Consider the following 18,776-nt stretch of genomic DNA (forward strand, 5'->3'; position numbering starts at 1 on the left):
GCTGTTTTCCAATCCTCTGGAGCCCTACCTGACTCCAATGATTCTTGATAGATCACCACCAATGCCTCTACAATCTTCTCAGTTGTCTCCTTCAGAGGTATGGACCATCCAGTTCAGGTAATTTATCCATCTTCAGACTTCCCCAGTATATCCTCCTCAATGATGGCCACTACGTTCACCTTTACCTCCTGAAAGTCTTTAAGCTCTGATATGTTGGTATTGCTAGCCGAGCACAAATACCATGGATGATTGGTGGGGATTTTTCCACAACCGGATGTACAGAAATGAGCTGTTTGTCACCGACTCAAAAGAAAGGACTAGAAATTAGGCAAGATGCCCCTGGAAGTTCATTGGGGGGTGGGGGGTGGGGGTGGGCAGGCTATGTCCTGCACAAAATTAGAAATGGGCTAAAACCGGCCAGAACTGACTGCTACACATTTGTCTGACATCTACCCCAGGGCCACAAAATAGGGTGGTTTTAAGACACACAGGCAAACCTTAAACAACAACATACACCACGAATTGGTACCAGTAGTGTTAATCTTTTCAGAATCCAGTATCCATTATTCAGTGGGGCATCATGGTGGCTCAGTGGTTAGCACTGCTGCCTCACAGCACCAGGGTCCCAGGTTCGATTCCAGCCTCGGGTGACTGTCTGTGTGGAGTTTGCACATTCTCTCCGTGTCTGCGTGGGTTTCCTCTTGTTTCTTCCCACAGGCCAAAGATGTGCAGGTTAGGTGAATTGGCCTGGCTAAATTGCCCGTAGTGTTAGGTGCATTAGTCAGAGGGAAATGGGTCTAGGTGGGTTACTCTTCAGAGGGTCGGTGTGGACTGGATGGGCCAAAGGGCCTGTTTCCACACTGTAGGGAATGTAATCTAATCAAATCGATGCCCTTCCCACTTCAGAAATGATCCTTCTATTTGACCCATTGGCTATGAGGATGGAAAACAGGGTTGACATGGGGAGGCCAGACTCAGAACACTGTAAAAGTGATATGTTGAATTATTTGCGTATGGAGCAGGGGAGTTGACGGGGTTAAAAGAAAATCAGGCAGACACATACCAGGTAATGGTGCTAGGAGGGCATGCCAGGATCATAAACAAGATGTAGGATTCTATGATTCTATGATTGTATTCTAAGATCATTCGGGGAAAGATAGATGATGACAGTAGTGAATGTGCTCAGCAGAATATAACGCTGTACTGTACCAATGGCCAGTAGATGATCAAACAGTTGAGGGAGAACCTCGAGCAGGCTAAGCAAGGTCAAGTCCCATCTGGGATTAGTGTTGAGCAGATAGAGCATTTGTTACACGAGAAGAGACCTCCCCCATTATTTCAAATTGTCAGTTACAGCAGGGAAGACCATGGGGACGTAAGTCTTCTATTGCAATGTTCCAAATGTTCGAAAACATTATCTGCACTCTTCCTGCAAACTGCAAGCAATATGCAGTAAAGCACTATTGTACTCCACACACACCTCTGGACTACTTTGAAACCTCTGGACCACTCTCCCTTTCCACCCCAAACTGGGCATCCCTCCATAATTTGGTCCCACGCCACAGTCTGATCAGAACCAAGCCCCAATGATCTTTCTCATTCTTTACTTAAAAATGTGTTGCTGGAAAAGCGCAGCAGGTCAGGCAGCATCAAAGGAACAGGAGAATCGACATTTTGGGCATAAGCCCTGCTTCAGGAATCTTTCTCATTCCCCTAGTACTACACTACCTGCTGTTTTCATCCATCATGCTACATGAATCTATTCATTGAGTGACCAGAGGATGTTTGATGATTGTCACCAATGTAGTTGAAACATCTCTATCCCTACCTATTGTTCACATAAACACCTTTTATTCAACAGTAGCCAATGAATAGCATTCAAAAGTGTACCCATGATTAATTCATTTCCCATCTCCTCATTCTATGGGTATTGAGATCGATCATCACACCTTGACCGTCAGCCAAGCTAAAATCAAAAATCTCCATTCTACATTGTACTCACATAGTACCTTTACTGTACAAAAATGTTTAATAATTCTTCCTAGAGATGTAATAAAAACATACAAAATGTTTGTCAATCGTCCCAAAGAAACTGATGTTTGAAGGGAGGAGCATAAAATTTATCAATGAGATGGGAATAAGTGGGGCTTTAATGGATAGGTGAAAGGTGGAGAGGCAGAGGGCAGGGAATCGATAATTAGAAAAAACTAGGAGAATCAAAGGTTTTTTTAAATAAGATAAAAGTTCCCCTGAATGTTAAATGAATGTTAACTAGGAAACAGTGATATAAAGAAAGATTCTTTTCAGGCTCTTCTGTCACAGGAGGCTTGAAAGTTTCATTTAGAAAATATTGAGTTGCAACATTTAAATTAAAAGAATTTCCGATTTCAAGACCTGGTTTTCCAATTGGCTTTCTCATGTCTGAGGAGGGCAATATCATTTTGCCGCAACATCGATTTCCTCCCTATCTTAAATGTTACAGAAATGCTTTTCCTTCTACGATGTGACTTATACAAATGTACTCAAGAAGCTCAGACATGCAGGTTCAGCTATAAGCAGGTTTCAGAAATGGGCTGCATGATAAGGAAGTTCTGGCTAATGTGTCAGAAAGCTGCCGTTTACAGAAATGCTCATGTTGTGACGATATTGCTATAGCTGAGCACTAACAAAGGCTGTTCCCCAATCAAAGCTTCACATCCCAGAAAACATTATATAAAGCTGTCAATGTGTCAAAACAACAAGCTGAGGAACATAAATACAGATTGGGTCAAGAACTTGGTCTTGTGGTTTGTTTATAGTCATAGAATATGAGAGTCTAATTAGGAACTGTTTTCTTCTGAGTTGAAATGACAGGTTTATATGTGATGGAGTCAATATTATTCGAGGAATGACCACACTACTTCTTTGAAATATGCATCTCATAACTTCATCGTCTATCAAGGCAAACAGCTTCCTAACAACCAATTTTTTTCCATGACAAACGCCATGTTTAGGATTCAAGTTTCATAGCAACATTACAACTGCTCACTTCTTGCATCTAGATCATGGCAATGGTCATAGATGTTAGACTGAATAGAAACTCCAGAAGGTATATCCAGATTACTCCAGATTATCATCTTCTTTGTGCACAGAATCAATTCAAATATATTTTTCTAAAAGTGCCTGAGAGCTGTTCTAAAAATGGTTTATTCAAATCTAGTGAAGCTTTGTTTTTAGCACAAAGAATAGCATTTGGATGTTAAGTTTTATTAAATGATTGTTTGCCATTTTGCCTCACTTAAGTAATTCTACCACAACACCCATTCAGCCCTGAACCATTCCCTCCCTTGCATAACATTCCTATTTCATGCTATTCCACTGTCTCCATGCCATTCCCCATTCCATTCTGTCTATCTCTCCCATGCCATCTAAATTCCACCCATCCCTCTCATTTCAACCCACAAGGAAATCATTTCTCCAGTCATGAGAACTTGATTATTGGGCTCCCCTTATCTTCCACTGCTTTTGATCTCCAGCAGCCTACCACCAAACTCACCACTGTGACCACCATCAAAGGTCAGCTGCCACATGTGCATCAAATGCTTGAATCCTCCATGCCCTTGTGTGCCAGGCACTGCCCACAAAATAAACTCTTAAACAGATTTTCAATATTCAGTTCAAGCTGGTGCTCTTTGCCTTAGTGTAGTCAATGCTCACGCTGTCTCTCACTCAATCTGTCTCATCTCTCAACAATGCTACAATCTACCTCACTAATTCAAAGATGTCCAAAGATTCTTTCATCTTTTCCCCAAAATGCTACATCCAGGTTGTCCCCCTTCTCATTTTCCCCGTTACAATACTCATAATTCCACTGTCACTTCCCTGTTCCTCTGTCTCCTGTTCTGACCAGAAATTGTCCTAATGATTGGAGATGTTGCCTCCCTTGCAGTGCTCAGAGTACAAGATTCCCTCAAAAATAATGCCAAATAAAATTAAAACCTTGCCTGATTTTCATCGATTACAAAAAATGACATGCATAATCGTCTGATTCTTGATTACCCACACTGTTGATATTTTCACATGCATCAAGGTGGAATTGGATGGTATAACATAACATACGATTTATGTGTGGTCTGGCACATTTTATGCACCAGAATTCGATTATAGAGATGCAGAGATACTGTGATCTCACTCACCCCTTTGTTCTTCACTGGATCTGAGCCATGATTACTGAGTAAGCAGTACGGAACCAAATAATCTAACCTTTATGACGTCAACTATGTTCTTTCACATCTGAAAACATTTATTTGCTGTTAAGAGGAAATTAACTGATCGCTGCCTGGTTTTGAAATGACAGATGAAGCAACTGAGTAGCATGTCAATATGTGGGACACGGGAAATTGGGATATGGAATCATGGCAGTTTTCTCAGCGAGCCAGAGGGCTTGATTGTGTGAATGAAGCTTGGGAATGGAAGTAAGTGTGTGAAGGAGAGAGGGATGGAGTGAGACAGGAAGAGAACAAGAGTGAATGACCCTCAAACACACACACACGTACACACCTCTCCTCCCTTCACCAAAAGTCTTCCCACAAATCAGTCTGGGAGAGAAAGCATACCCAGTCTGAAACTCAACTCATTTCTCACCCGACTTTTAAAGGAATCCAGTCAAGGCCAGCTCAAAGTTCAGCACCAGAGGTGAATGTAAAATCACTGTTATTTAAAGCTAAAGCCTTAGTTTTGGGCCCAGTTGCTGAGACTTTGAGCCTAATCTGTCTCTCTCCAGCTGTACCTCTTAATCATGATTGCAAAACCTACATTTGTGATTTTTATTGGGCATTTTAACTGAGTTTTATTCTTCTAAATATCAATTTATCATTTTTGATTCATTTTCTAAACTAATTTAGGAAGTTGAACCAAATGTTATCCTTCCAATATTTACACATTGGCCTTTGAGTGTGAAAAAACAATTGAGATGTGGCACCTCATGCTATCAAGCTCATTTGGAGGTTGGGGAGCAACAGGTGCACATGGCCAACATTTGGTCTGAGATGCGCTTGAGCATAGATGAGGGGAAACAGTGGGAAGCTATTCACAACTACAGTGTGAAAAGGCAGAGTTAGCCTGCACACTGTTTACCAGAGCTGAGAGACTTGAGTTTGTGACAAAAGAATGCCTGGACTCTTGAGAGGAATGAGAGCCTGCCAGCACCTGTATCCAACTCCAACTGTCTGGCTTGCAGAAGTTCACCTTTGAAATAGAGGCAAGAGTTAAACCTCTCCTGCCCCACACAGACACAATCAGAGCATCAAGAAAGGCATCAGAAATACATAGAATCAGTTGGAAAGGCTACCAAAACCACTGCTCTCCCTGCTCATCTATTTCCAAAAACAACGTCAAGTGCAATCTTGGTTTCCATTTCTGTTGTGTTAAATTTCTTTAAATCTTTAAAACTGTATCATAACGTGAGGTCTACGAGTATAAGGATCACAGACTCCTTCTTACCCTGGATCAACTGAAGCATGACATATTACTGAAATCATGCTCCTATTTTGTAACCTATAACTTAACACAGTCCTGACATGGGGGTCTCTAACAAATGTAATGTTTGTACATAACAGCTCACAGTAATAAATGTCTCTTCTATTTTTTTTATTACCACAATATCTAAGCCTAATTTCTTTTGTTATGAGGGACAACATAAGCATTGTCAAATCAGATGAAACATCCTGCTGGTGTCAAAATCACATGAGACAGTATTTTACATTATCCCTTCATGACTAGGTCCTGCCTGATGTCCAAAACCTGACATTGCTGGTTGAGCAACAAAGTCAACTCTGAACCAATTAACAGTTCTTACATTGAACAGTATCATGGGATTGAGATTGGTACAGCACAGAATTAGGATTTGGAAATGTTCCATGTGTCAGATTCCAAACCCCAGAATGAAATTTGACCTCAGATATTTGAAAGAAATTGTATTCACTCTGCCTTAAGTAAAGGTCTCCCATAATTATATATGCATTTTATTAAAATGAGGGAGTGATTCAGAAAATCTGAAATATTTTTCAGCTGATGGAAGTGTGAGAGGGCATACACTCTAAATGATCTGTGTGCTTTCTGTATTGGATCATAGCTATTCCACGATAACTTCTTTCTGTTCAATAACTTATATGGATGTCTTTCCTCCCAGTGACACAGACTCTCCAAGCAGTACTTAATCTTTCAAAATATTCACACAAATCAAATGTTTAAGTATAGTTTTCCATTTGCTCTCAATGAAACACAGCCACCAAAATTATTTCACTGTCATGGAGTTTGACTGGGGAGCAGGGGAGACAGGGTGGAAGAGAGAAAGTGAAATTATTTGAAAAATCTTTAGTTATCTTTGAACAGAAAGTTTGCTATGTTGAACTAATACTCTACTGAGTCTCCACTATAACTCAATCAGTAGCACTTTAGCCTCTGAGTTCAAGTTTCACTCAAGAGCTCAAGCAAAGAAATCAAGGCCAGTGCTCCAGAGCACGACTGATTTTTAAAAATTCATTTCCATCATTTACTGCCCATTCCTAAATGCCCAGAGAGCAATTAAAAGTCAGTCACTCCACAGTGGGTTTGGACTCACATGTAGGCCAGACCAGATAAGGATGGCACTTTCCTTCCACATCAGTGAACAGGATTTTTTTTAACCCCAACAATCAGAGTCAGTTTCATCATCATCATGAGACTTCCAATTCCAGATTTGTAATTGAATCCAATTTTCACCATCTGTCATGGCAGGATTCATACCTGGGTCCCCAAATCATTCCAGGATCTCTAGATTAATAATGTAGTGGTCATACCACTAGGCCTCCCCCTTGGCGGAATTGTTGGAGGTGACACCTTTTCAATGAGATATCAAAGGCCTCATCTGTCTGCTCGGATGGATGTGTAAAGATTCCAAGGCACTATTCTGAGGGAGAACAGGAAAGTTATGCCTGCTGATCAAACCAATCTTTAAATAAAAAGCAGGGCAAGTAGAGTAGTAATGTCAGGATTGCTACCGGTGCCACATACAAGTGAGGCTAGGAACAGAGAGCAAGTGCAGATGAACATGTGATTGCAGCACTGTTGTAGGAGGGAAGGCTTCAGATATGTGGATTATTGGGAAAACTTCTGGGGAAGGTGGGACCAGTACAAGAAGAACAGGTTGCACGTGAACTGGAGGGGCACCAGTATTCTGGGCAGGAAGTTTGCTCAAGCTCTGCGGGAGGGTTTAAACTAGTTTGGCAGGGGGCTGGGAACTGGAACTACAGATCTAGTGAACAGCTAGATATAGCTTGCAGACAGACTGCAAGGAGGGATAGACAGTTGACAGGGCAAAGTTGCAGTCAGTGTGATGGATTGAAGTGTGTCTATTTTAACACAAAAAGTATCAGGAGTATAGATCAGTACTTGGAACTATGGTGCTGTGGCCATTGCAGGGGCATGAATGGTTGTTGGATGTTCCGCGATTCAGATGTTTCAAAAGGATTAGGGAAGGAGGTAAAAGAGGTGGGGGATGGCGTTGCTAATCAGGAATTATATCACTGTTGTCAAAGAGGGTTTGTCTTCAGAGTCAATATGGGTAGAAGTCAGAAACAGGAAAGGAGTAGTCACTTTATTGGGAGTTTTCTATGGACTCCCCAACAGCAACAGAGACATGGAGGGGCAGATTGGGAGGCAGATTTTGGAAAAGCGCATAAGTAACAGTGTCATGGGTAACTTTAACATCCTTAATATTGATTGGAACCTCGTTAGTTCAAATAGTTTGGATGGAGCAGTTTTTATCAAGTGTATCCAGGAAGGATTCCTGACTTAATATGTAGATAGGCCGACTAGAGGGGAGGCCATTTTGGATTTGGTGCTTGGCCATGAACCATGCCAAGTGTCAGCCCTCTCAGTGAGAGAGCATTTCGGTGATAGTGATCACAACTCCATGGCCTTTACTATAGTCACAGAGAGGGAGAGGAGCAGATGGTATGGGAAGGTATTTAATTGAGGGGAGGGGAAATTACAATGTTATTAGGCAGAAACTGGGGCAACTAAGTTGGGAACAGAAGTTCTCAGGGAGATGCACAACAGAATGTGGAGATTGTTTAGGAAGCGCCTGCTGATAGTGCTAGACAGGTTTGTCCCACTGAGGCAAGGAAGGGATGATACATTGAAAGAACCTTGGGTGACAAGGGATGTGGAACATCTAGTCAAAAGAATGAAGGAAGCTTACTTAAGGTTGAGGAGGCAAGGATCAGACAGGGCTCTAGAGGGTTATAAGGTGGCCAGGAAGGAAATGAAGAATGGACTTAGGAAAGCTAGAAGGGGGCACAAAAAGCTTTAGAGGGTAGGATTAATGAAAACCCTAAGACGTTCTACACTTATGTGAGGAACAAGAGGATGGCCAGATTAAGGGTAGGGCCAATCAGAGATAGTGGAAGGAACTTGCACCTGGAACCAGAGGAGTTTGAATACCTTGCTTCAGTACTCAAAAACTGAGAGGAACTTTGAAGTTTCCAAGGACTGTGTGAAACAGACTGATTTGCTAGAATAGGTTGATGTTAGGAAGGAGGATGTGCTGAAAATTATGAAAAACATAAGGATAGATAAGTCCCCTGAGCCAGATAAGATATACGAGGAGAAAGTGAGGACTGCAGATGCTGGAGATCAGAGCTGAAAATGTGTTGCTGGAAAAGCACAGCAGGTCAGGCAGCATCCAAGGAACAGGAGAATCGACGTTTTGGGCATAAGCCCTTCTTCATTCCTGAGGGAAGAGATTGCTGCACCTTTGGCAATAATATTTGCATCCTCACTGTCCAATGGCGTAGTGCCAGATGATTGGAGGTTGGTAAATGTTATTCCCTTGTTCAAGAAAGGGAATGGGGATAATCCTGGGAATTGCAGTCAGTCTTACGTCTGTGGCGGGCAAAGTATTGAAAAGGATTCTGAGAGACAGGATGTATGATTACTTGGAAAACCATAGTTTGATTAGAGATAAGCCCTTCCTGAAGAAGGACTTATGCCCGAAATGTCGATTCTCCTGCTCCTTGGATGCTGCCTGACCTGCTGCGCTTTTCCAGCAACACATTTTTCAGCTCTGATCTCCAGCATCTGCAGTCCTCACTTTCTCCTATTTGATTAGAGATAGTCAGCATGGCTTTGTGAGGGACAGGTTATGTCTTACAAACCTTATTGAATTCTTTGAGGATATGACAAAATACATTGCTGATGGTCGAGCAGTGGATGTGGTGAACATAGATTTTAGCAAGGCATTTGATATGGTTCCCCATGGTAGGGTTATTCAGCAAATAAGGAGGCATGGGATACATGGAAATTTGGCTGTCTGGATACAGAATTGGCTGGCCCACAGAAGACAGAGGGTGGTCAAAGATGGAGAGTATTCAGCCTGGAGCTCAATGACCAGTGATGTACCACAGTGATCAATCCTGGGACTTCTACTCTGTGATTTTTATAAATGACTTGGATGAGGAAGTGAAAGGGTGAGTTAGTCAGTTTGCCGCTAAAATGAATGTTGGTGGAGTGATGGATAGTTGAAACTTTATTGCTGGAACAGCACAGCAGGTCAGGCAGCATCCAGGGAACAGGAGATTCGACGTTTCGGGCACAGGCCCTTCTTCAGGAATGAGCAGAGAGTGTTCAGCAGGAGAAGATAAAAGGTAGGGAGGAGGGACTTGGAGGAGGGGCGTTGGAAATGTGATAGGTGGAAAGAGGTCAAGGTGAGGGTGATAGGTCGGAGTAGGATGGAGGCGGAGAGGTCAAGAAGAAGACTGCAGGTCAGGAAGGCGGTGCCGGGCTGGAGGGATCCGGCTGAGACAAGGTGGGGGGAGGGGGGATGAAGAAACTGGTGAAGTCCAAGTTCATCCCCTGCGGTTGGAGGGTTCCCAGTCGGAAGATAAGACGCTCCTCCTCCGACCGTCGGGTTGTTGTGGTTTGGCGGTGGATGAGTCCAATGACCTGCATATCCTCGGTGGAGTGGGAGGGGGAGTTGAAATGCTGTGCTACAGGTTGGTTGGGTTGGTTCGTCCGGGTGGCCCAGAGGTGCTCTCTGAATCGCTCCGCAAGTAGGCGGCCTGTCTCCCCAATATAGAGGAGGCCACACCGGCTGCAGCGGATGCAGTAGATGATGTGGGTGGAGGTGCAGGTGAATCTGTGGCGGATATGGAAGTTTCCTTTGGGGCCTTGGAGAGAAGTGAGGGGGGAGGTGTGGGCGCAAGTGTTGCACCTCTTGCGGTTGCAAGGGAAGGTGCCGGGAGTGGAGGTTGGGTCGGTGGGGGGTGTGGATCTGACAAGGGAGTCGCGGAGGGAGTGGTCTCTACGGAAAGCTGATAGGGGAGGGGAGGGAAATATATCCTTGGTGCTGGGGTCTGTTTGGAGGTGGCGGAAGTGACGGCGGATGATGCGCTGTACATGGAGATTGGTGGGGTGGTAGGTGAGGACCAGTGGGGTTCTGTCCTGGTGGCGGTTGGAGGGGCGGGGCTCAAGGGCGGAGGAGCGGGAAGTGGAGGAGATGCGGTGGAGGGCACCGTCGACCACGTCGGGGGGGAAATTGCGGTCCTTGAAGAAGGAGGCCATCTGTGTTGTACGTATTTTGAACTGGAGGTCCCAGGAGGACCAGTTCAAAATACGTACAACACAGATGGCCTCCTTCTTCAAGGACCGCAATTTCCCCCCCGACGTGGTCGACGGTGCCCTCCACCGCATCTCCTCCACTTCCCGCTCCTCCGCCCTTGAGCCCCGCCCCTCCAACCGCCACCAGGACAGAACCCCACTGGTCCTCACCTACCACCCCACCAATCTCCATGTACAGCGCATCATCCGCCGTCACTTCCGCCACCTCCAAACAGACCCCAGCACCAAGGATATATTTCCCTCCCCTCCCCTATCAGCTTTCCGTAGAGACCACTCCCTCCGCGACTCCCTTGTCAGATCCACACCCCCCACCGACCCAACCTCCACTCCCGGCACCTTCCCTTGCAACCGCAAGAGGTGCAACACTTGCGCCCACACCTCCCCCCTCACTTCTCTCCAAGGCCCCAAAGGAAACTTCCATATCCGCCACAGATTCACCTGCACCTCCACCCACATCATCTACTGCATCCGCTGCAGCCGGTGTGGCCTCCTCTATATTGGGGAGACAGGCCGCCTACTTGCAGAGCGATTCAGAGAGCACCTCTGGGCCACCCGGACGAACCAACCCAACCAACCTGTAGCACAGCATTTCAACTCCCCCTCCCACTCCACCGAGGATATGCAGGTCATTGGACTCATCCACCGCCAAACCACAACAACCCGACGGTCGGAGGAGGAGCGTCTTATCTTCCGACTGGGAACCCTCCAACCGCAGGGGATGAACTTGGACTTCACCAGTTTCTTCATCCCCCCTCCCCCCACCTTGTCTCAGCCGGATCCCTCCAGCCCGGCACCGCCTTCCTGACCTGCAGTCTTCTTCTTGACCTCTCCGCCTCCATCCTACTCCGACCTATCACCCTCACCTTGACCTCTTTCCACCTATCACATTTCCAACGCCCCTCCTCCAAGTCCCTCCTCCCTACCTTTTATCTTCTCCTGCTGAACACTCTCTGCTCATTCCTGAAGAAGGGCCTGTGCCCGAAATGTCGAATCTCCTGTTCCCTGGATGCTGCCTGACCTGCTGTGCTGTTCCAGCAATAAAGTTTCAACTTTGATCTCCAGCATCTGCAGACCTCACTTTCTCCTCGGAGTGATGGATAGTGTAGAGGGATGTTGTAGGTTGCAATTGGATCCTGACAGGAAGCAGAACTGGGCTAATATGTGGCAGATGGAGTTCAACCTGGAAAAGTGTGAAGTCATTCATTTTGGAAGATCAAATTTAAATGCAAAATACAGGGTTAAAGGCAGGTTCTTGGCACTGTGGAGGAACAGATGGATCTTGGAGTCCATGTCAATTTGTCCCTCAAAGGTGCCACCCAAGTTGATCAGGTTGATCAGAAGGCATATGGTGTGCTGGCTTTCATTAGCAGGGGGATTGAGTTTAACAGCCACAAGGTTATGCTGCAGCTCTATAGAGCCCCGGTTAGTCCACACTTGGAATATTGCGTTCAGTTCTGTTTGCCTCGTTAAAGGAAGGATGTGGAAGCTTTAGAGAGGATGCAGAGGAGATTTACCAGGGTGCTGACTGGACTGGAGGACATGTCTTATGAAGAAAGGTTGAGGGAGCTAGGGTTTTCTCATTGGAGCGAAAAGGGTGAGAGGGGACTTGAGAGAGGTGTACAAGATGATGAGAGGCATAGATAGAGTGGATAACCAGAGACCTCAGTCCTCACTTTCGCCTCGCCAGAGACTTTTTCCCAAGGCAGAAATGGCTATCATAAGAGGGCATAATTTTAAGGTGATTGAGAGGGGATGTCAAAGGTCAGTTTTTTATACAGATTATGGTGGATACATTGGGGATATTTAAGCAACTCTTGGATAGGCACATGGACCAGAGAAAAATGAAGGGTATGTAGGTTAGTTTGATCTTAGAGTAGGATAAAAGGTCAGCACAACATCAAGGGCTGAAGGGCTTGCACTGTGCTGTACTGCTCTATGTTCTATGTTTATCTCTCAATCAACATCGCAAAACCTGAATATCTGGCCGTCATCACATTGAATTTTGTGGGAGTTTGTTGTGTGCAACTTGGCTGTTATATAACAGTGCCTATGCTTTAAAAGTACTTCTTTGGATGTTTGGCAGTTTGAGATGTCTTGTGGCTTTGGAAAGAGCTATATCAAGATAAGTTTTTTGATTAATAGTTAACAACATCTTGTTTATATAAAGTCAATGAACATTCCATGAATACTTTCAGGTGTGACATTTGAAGGAGGTATGAATGAAAAATTAATGATCTTTTGCACTTTGATGCAAATCCATATCTTCTTCATAAAGTAAACAGTGCTGGAGTAAATATTTCTGCACCCAGAAGTGCCTTCGGATTGAGGATCGGTTTTGGTGGGCCCTCAAAGTGATTTGGCCAATCATATAGTGATGCAGTGGTTATATCACCAGGCTATAATTGAGATGTCTGCATTCATCCTTTAAGGACACAGGTTCAAATTCCACCTAGGCAGCAGGTGGAATTCAAATTCAATTTAAAAAAAAAACACAAAATATAAAGATCAGTAATAATGACCAAAATAAAATTCATCAATTGTTGAAAAATCCCTCTTAATTCATTAAAGCCCTTTAGGAAAGGAAATCTGCCACTATATTTGCATGTGACTGCAGACCTGCAGTTGACTCTTGATGGCCTTCAGAAATGGCTGAGCAAACCAATTAATTCAAGGACATTTAGTGATGGACCATTAATACAAGTCTTACCTGTGATGACCATATCCAATTAAAGAATAAATGTAAAGAAGCTATATGGACAGGAAGTAGTGAAATGAATGGACTGTGGGGCATCATTGTCATGAAAGGTAGACTTTTAATAATCAATTTCCATCACCTGATTCTAACACTAGTGATTTTTCAAGGTTTAAAATTATTTTAAAATGACAAACATTAAGCTGAAATGGCAGATAAACAAATCTATTTGACCTGCAATTAACACATTGTGTCCATCAGACACAAAGAAATATCCACCCTTCTGTTTCTGATTTCCATCCTTCTGAATGGGACATATACTGGACATAAAGATTGCTTGTGGAGTATCCATCTTTAAGAAATAATGGAGCCAGATTAAAGGAATACATAAATAAATTCTATTCAACATTGGAGAAAAATAAAACAGAACCAGAAATTTCTGGAGAAACTCAGCAGGTATGGGACCATCTCTGGAGAGAAAGAAGAGTCAATGGACCCAAAATGTTGACTCTACTTTCTCTCTACAGATGATGCCAAACCTGCTGAGTTTTGCGAGCAATTTCTGCTTTTGTTTCAAATCTCCAGCATCCACAGTTCTTTGTTTTCTTCCACAGACTTCATTATCAAGTCACAGAGAAGTATGGAAACAAATCTTTCAGTCCAACTCGTCCATGCAAACCAGTATTCCAAATTAATCCAGTCCCATTTGCCAGCACTTGGCCCATATCCCTGTAAACCCTTCCTATTCATAAACCCATCCAGATGCCTTTTAAATGGTGTAGTTGTACCAGCCTCCACCATTTCCTCTGGCAGCTCATTCCACACACACACCACCCTCTGCGTGAAAACATTGCCCCTTAGGTCCCTTTTTAAATTTTTCCCCTCTCACTCTAACCTATGCCCTCAGGTTTTGGATTCCCCTACACTGGGGAAAAGACCTTAACTGTTCACCCTATCCATGCCCCTCATGATTTTATTAACTTCTATAAGGTCAGTCCGCAGTCTCCAACGCTCCAGGGAAAATTGCTCCACCTATTCAGCCTCTCCCTCTAGCTCAAACTCTCCAACCCTGACAAAATCCTTGTAAATCTTTTCTGAATACTTTCAAGTTTCACAACATCCTTCCTAAAGCAGGGAAAACAGAACTGAACACTATTCCAAACGTGGCCTAACCAATGTCCTGTACAGCCGCAACATAAAGTCCCAACTCTTGTACTCAATGCACTAACCACTAAAGGCAAAGGTAAAAAAGGCCTTCTTCATTACGCTGTCTATCTGCGACTCCACTTTCAAGGAACTATGAACCTGCACTTCAAGGTCTCTTTCTTCAGCAACACTCCAGAGGAACTTACCATTAAGTGATTAAGTCCTGCCTTGATTTGCCCTACTCAATGTAGAACCTCATGTTTATCTAGATTAAATTCCATCTACCACTCCTTGGCCCATCAGCCCATCTGATCAAGGTCCCATTGTACTCTGAGGTAGACTTTTTCACTGTCCACCACACCATCAATTTCAGTGACATTTGCAAAATTATTAACCATACCTCCAATATTCACATCCAAATCATTTATACAGATGACAAAAAACTGTGGATTCATCACCAATCCGTGCGGCACACCGCTACTCACAGGCCTTCAATCCGAAAAACAACCCTCACCACCACCTTCTGTCAACTATCTTTGAGCCAGTAGTGCTGAGGATTCCTGTCAACCACTAAATAGTGTGATATCTGTATGGTAAAGAGAAATACAAGTGTTTGTTGCAAATGACTGATGTCTTTAAAAGAGGAAAGCCAACTCTTCCTTGCTTTTAATGAGAAAAAAATATGATAATAGGATGGTTATGTATATAATGATCAGTTATGTCAGCAGTCATGTGCAAGAAAGACTAGAGTAATCTGTATCAGTGAGAGATATACTTACAAAGAACTATATTCTCCAACCTAATCAACTCCAAATAGCAATTACTGATAGGTAACTATAGAAAACCACTGCAGACCACAAACAACCAGAGACAAAGATAAAAATATGCAGAGTAGAATCCCAGGCCAAAAGCTTTATGGCAAATCAAACCATAGAGTCCTTTTTTCTGTAGCAATCGTAATGTTCTGATGATGAATTGAAGCAGAAATTGCTAACTTGGTTATGGTTGCAGAATGGTTCTGGTACTGGATAGCAAGCACCGTTCTGTGATTTTTAGATTACTTACAGTGTGGAAACATGCCCTTCAGCCCAACAAGTCCACATCGACCCTCCGAAGAGCAACCCACCCAGACCCATTCCCCTACATTTACCCCTTCACCTAACACTATGGGCAATTTAGCATGGCTAATTCACCTAACCTCCACATTTTCGGACTGTGGGAGGAAACCTGAGCACCCAGAGATTAGATTAGATTACTTACAGATTAGATTAGATTAGATTACTTACAGTGTGGAAACAGGCCCTTCGGCCCAACAAGTCCACACCGACCCGCCGAAGCGTAACCCACCCATACCCCTACAATTACCCCTTTACCTAACACTACGGGCAATTTAGCATGGCCAATTCACCTGACTTGCACATCTTTGGACTGTGGGAGGAAACCGGAGCCCCCGGAGGAAACCCACGCAGACACGGGGAGAATGTGCAAACTCCACAGAGACAGTTGCCTGAGGCGGGAATTGAACCCGGGTCTCTGGTGCTGTGAGGCTGCAGTGTTAACCACTGTGCCATCGTGCCGCCCATTTAATGACAAATTATGAAATTGAACTTGTTAGAAAATCTATCAATAACAAAGTAATGAGAGCTGCACTTCACATGTGCTATGCCTGCCTGCTGCATGTTTCCAGTATATTATATTTCTCAGGGAAGAGATTAGAACATAGAACATAGAAAAATACAGCGCAGTACAGGCCCTTTGGCCCTCGATGTTGCGCCGATCCAAGCCCACCGAACCTACACGAGCCCACTATCCTCCATATGCCTAGCCAATGCCCGTTTAAATGCCCATAAAGAGGGAGAGTCCACCACTGCTACTGGCAGGGCATTTCATGAACTCACGACTTGCTGAGTAAAGAATCTACCCCTAACATCTGTCCTATACCTACCTCCCCTTAATTTAAAGCTATGCCCCCTCGTAATAGCTGACTCCATACGTGGAAAAAGGTTCTCATGGTCAACCCTATCTAAACCCCTAATCATCTTGTACACCTCGATCAAGTCACCCCTAAACCTTCTTTTCTCCAATGAAAACAGCCCCAAGTGCCTCAGCCTTTCCTCATACAATCTTCCTACCATACCAGGCAACATCCTGGTAAACCTCCTCTGCACCCGTTCCAGTGCCTCCACATCCTTCCTATAGTATGGCAACCAAAACTGCACACAATACTCCAGATGCGGCCGCACCAGAGTCTTATACAACTGCAACATGACCTCAGGGCTCCGGAACTCAATTCCCCTACCAATAAAAGCCAGTACGCCATATGCCTTCTTCACCGCACTATTTACCTGGGTGGCAACTTTCAGAGATCTGTGTACATGGACACCAAGATCCCTCTGCTCATCCACACTACCAAGTATCCGACCATTAGCCCAGTACCCCGTCTTTTTGTCACTCTTACCAAAGTTAATCACCTCACACTTACCTACATTGAACTCCATTTGCCACCTTTCTGCCCAGCTCTGCAACTTATCTATATCCCGCTGTAACCTGACACATCCTTCCTCACTGTCAACAACTCCACCGACTTTCGTATCATCTGCAAACTTGCTCACCCAACTTTCTAGCCCCTCCTCCAGGTCATTTATAAAAATGACAAACAGCAATGGTCCCAAAACAGATCCTTGTGGAACACCACTAGTAACTGCACTCCAAGATGAACCTTTACCATCAACTACTACCCTCTGTCTTCTTCCAGCCAGCCAATTCCTAATCCAGACCTCCAACTCACCCTCAATGCCATACCTCCGTATTTCTTGCAGTAGCCTACCATTGGGAACCTTATCAAACGCGTTACTAAAATCCATATACACCACATCTACCGCTTTACCCTCGTCTACCTCCTTAGTCACCTTCTCAAAGAATTCAATAAGGTTTGTGAGGCACGACCTGCCCTTCACAAAACCATGCTGACTATCCTTGATCACATTATTCCTATCCAGATGTTCATAAATCCTATCCCTTACAATTCTCTCTAAGACTTTGCCCACAACAGAAGTGAGACTCACCTGCCTATAGTTACTAGGGTTATCCCTACTCCCCTTCTTGAACAAGGGAACCACATTTGCTATCCTCCAGTCTACTGGCACTATTCCTGTAGACAACGAGGACATAAAAATCAAGGCCAATGGCTCTGCAATCTCCTCCCTTGCTTCCCAGAGAATCCTAGGATAAATGCCATCAGGCCCAGGGGACTTATCTATTTTCACTCTTTCCAGAATTTCCAACACCTCTTCCCTACATACCTCAAAGCCATCCATTCTAATTAATTGTGACTCAATATTCACATCGGCAACAATGTCCTGTTCCTGAGTTAATACTGACGAAAAGTATTCATTCAGTGTCTCCCCAATCCAATCAGCCTCCACACGCAACTTCACACTACTATCCTTGACTGGACCTATTCAAAACCTAGTCATTCTTTTATTCCTGACATACCTATAGAAAGCCTTAGGGTTTTCCCTAATCCTACCAACTAAGGACTTTTCATGTCCCCTCCTTGCTGCTCTTAGCTCTCTCTTCAGATCCTTCCTGACTACCTTATAACTCTCAATCGCCCCAATTGAACCTTCATGCCTCATCTTTACATAGGCCGCCCTCTTCCATTTAACAAGGGACTCCAATTCCTTATTAAACCACGCCTCCCTCACACGACCCTTTCCTCCCTGCATGACAGGTACATACTTATCAAGGACACTCAGTAGTTGCTCCTTGAACAAGCTCTACATATCAATTGTGCCCATGCCTTGAAGCCTACTTTTCCAAGCCACGCATCCTAGGTCGTACCTCACCGCATCATAATTTCCTTGCCCCCAGCTATAACTCTTGCCCTGCAGTGCACACTTATCCCTCTCCATCACTAGAGTAAAAGTCACCGAATTGTGGTCACTGTCCCCAAAGTGCTCACCTACCTCTAATTCTAACTCCTGGCCTGGTTCGTTACCCAGAACCAAATCCAGTATGGCCTCACCTCTTGTTGGCCTGTCTACATATTGTGTCAGGAAACCCTCCTGCACACATTGGACAAACACCGACCCATCTAACGAACTCGAGCTATAGCTTTCCCAGTCAATATCTGGAAAGTTAAAGTCCCCCATAACAACCACCCTATTACTTTCACTCTTCTCCTGAATCATCCTCGCCATCCTTTCTTCTACGTCTCTAGGACTATTAGGAGGCCTGTAGAAAACTCCTAACAGGGTGACCTCACCTTTCCTATTCCTAACCTCAGCCCAAACTACCT

At 44.2% G+C, this 18,776-nt stretch overlaps 1 protein-coding gene across 7 annotated transcripts in view; it reads right to left on the minus strand.

The window, feature by feature from the left end:
- Window positions 1-18,776, minus strand: part of LOC122555777 (Rho guanine nucleotide exchange factor 4) — a 473,424-nt gene that overhangs the window by 313,294 nt on the left and 141,354 nt on the right. The gene's annotated exons all lie outside the window — the stretch shown is intronic.

The sequence above is a fragment of the Chiloscyllium plagiosum genome, unplaced genomic scaffold, assembly GCF_037043375.1.
Source record: "Chiloscyllium plagiosum isolate Xiang-an unplaced genomic scaffold, Cpla_swu_hap1 HiC_scaffold_13, whole genome shotgun sequence".
Lineage (NCBI taxonomy): Eukaryota > Metazoa > Chordata > Chondrichthyes > Orectolobiformes > Hemiscylliidae > Chiloscyllium > Chiloscyllium plagiosum.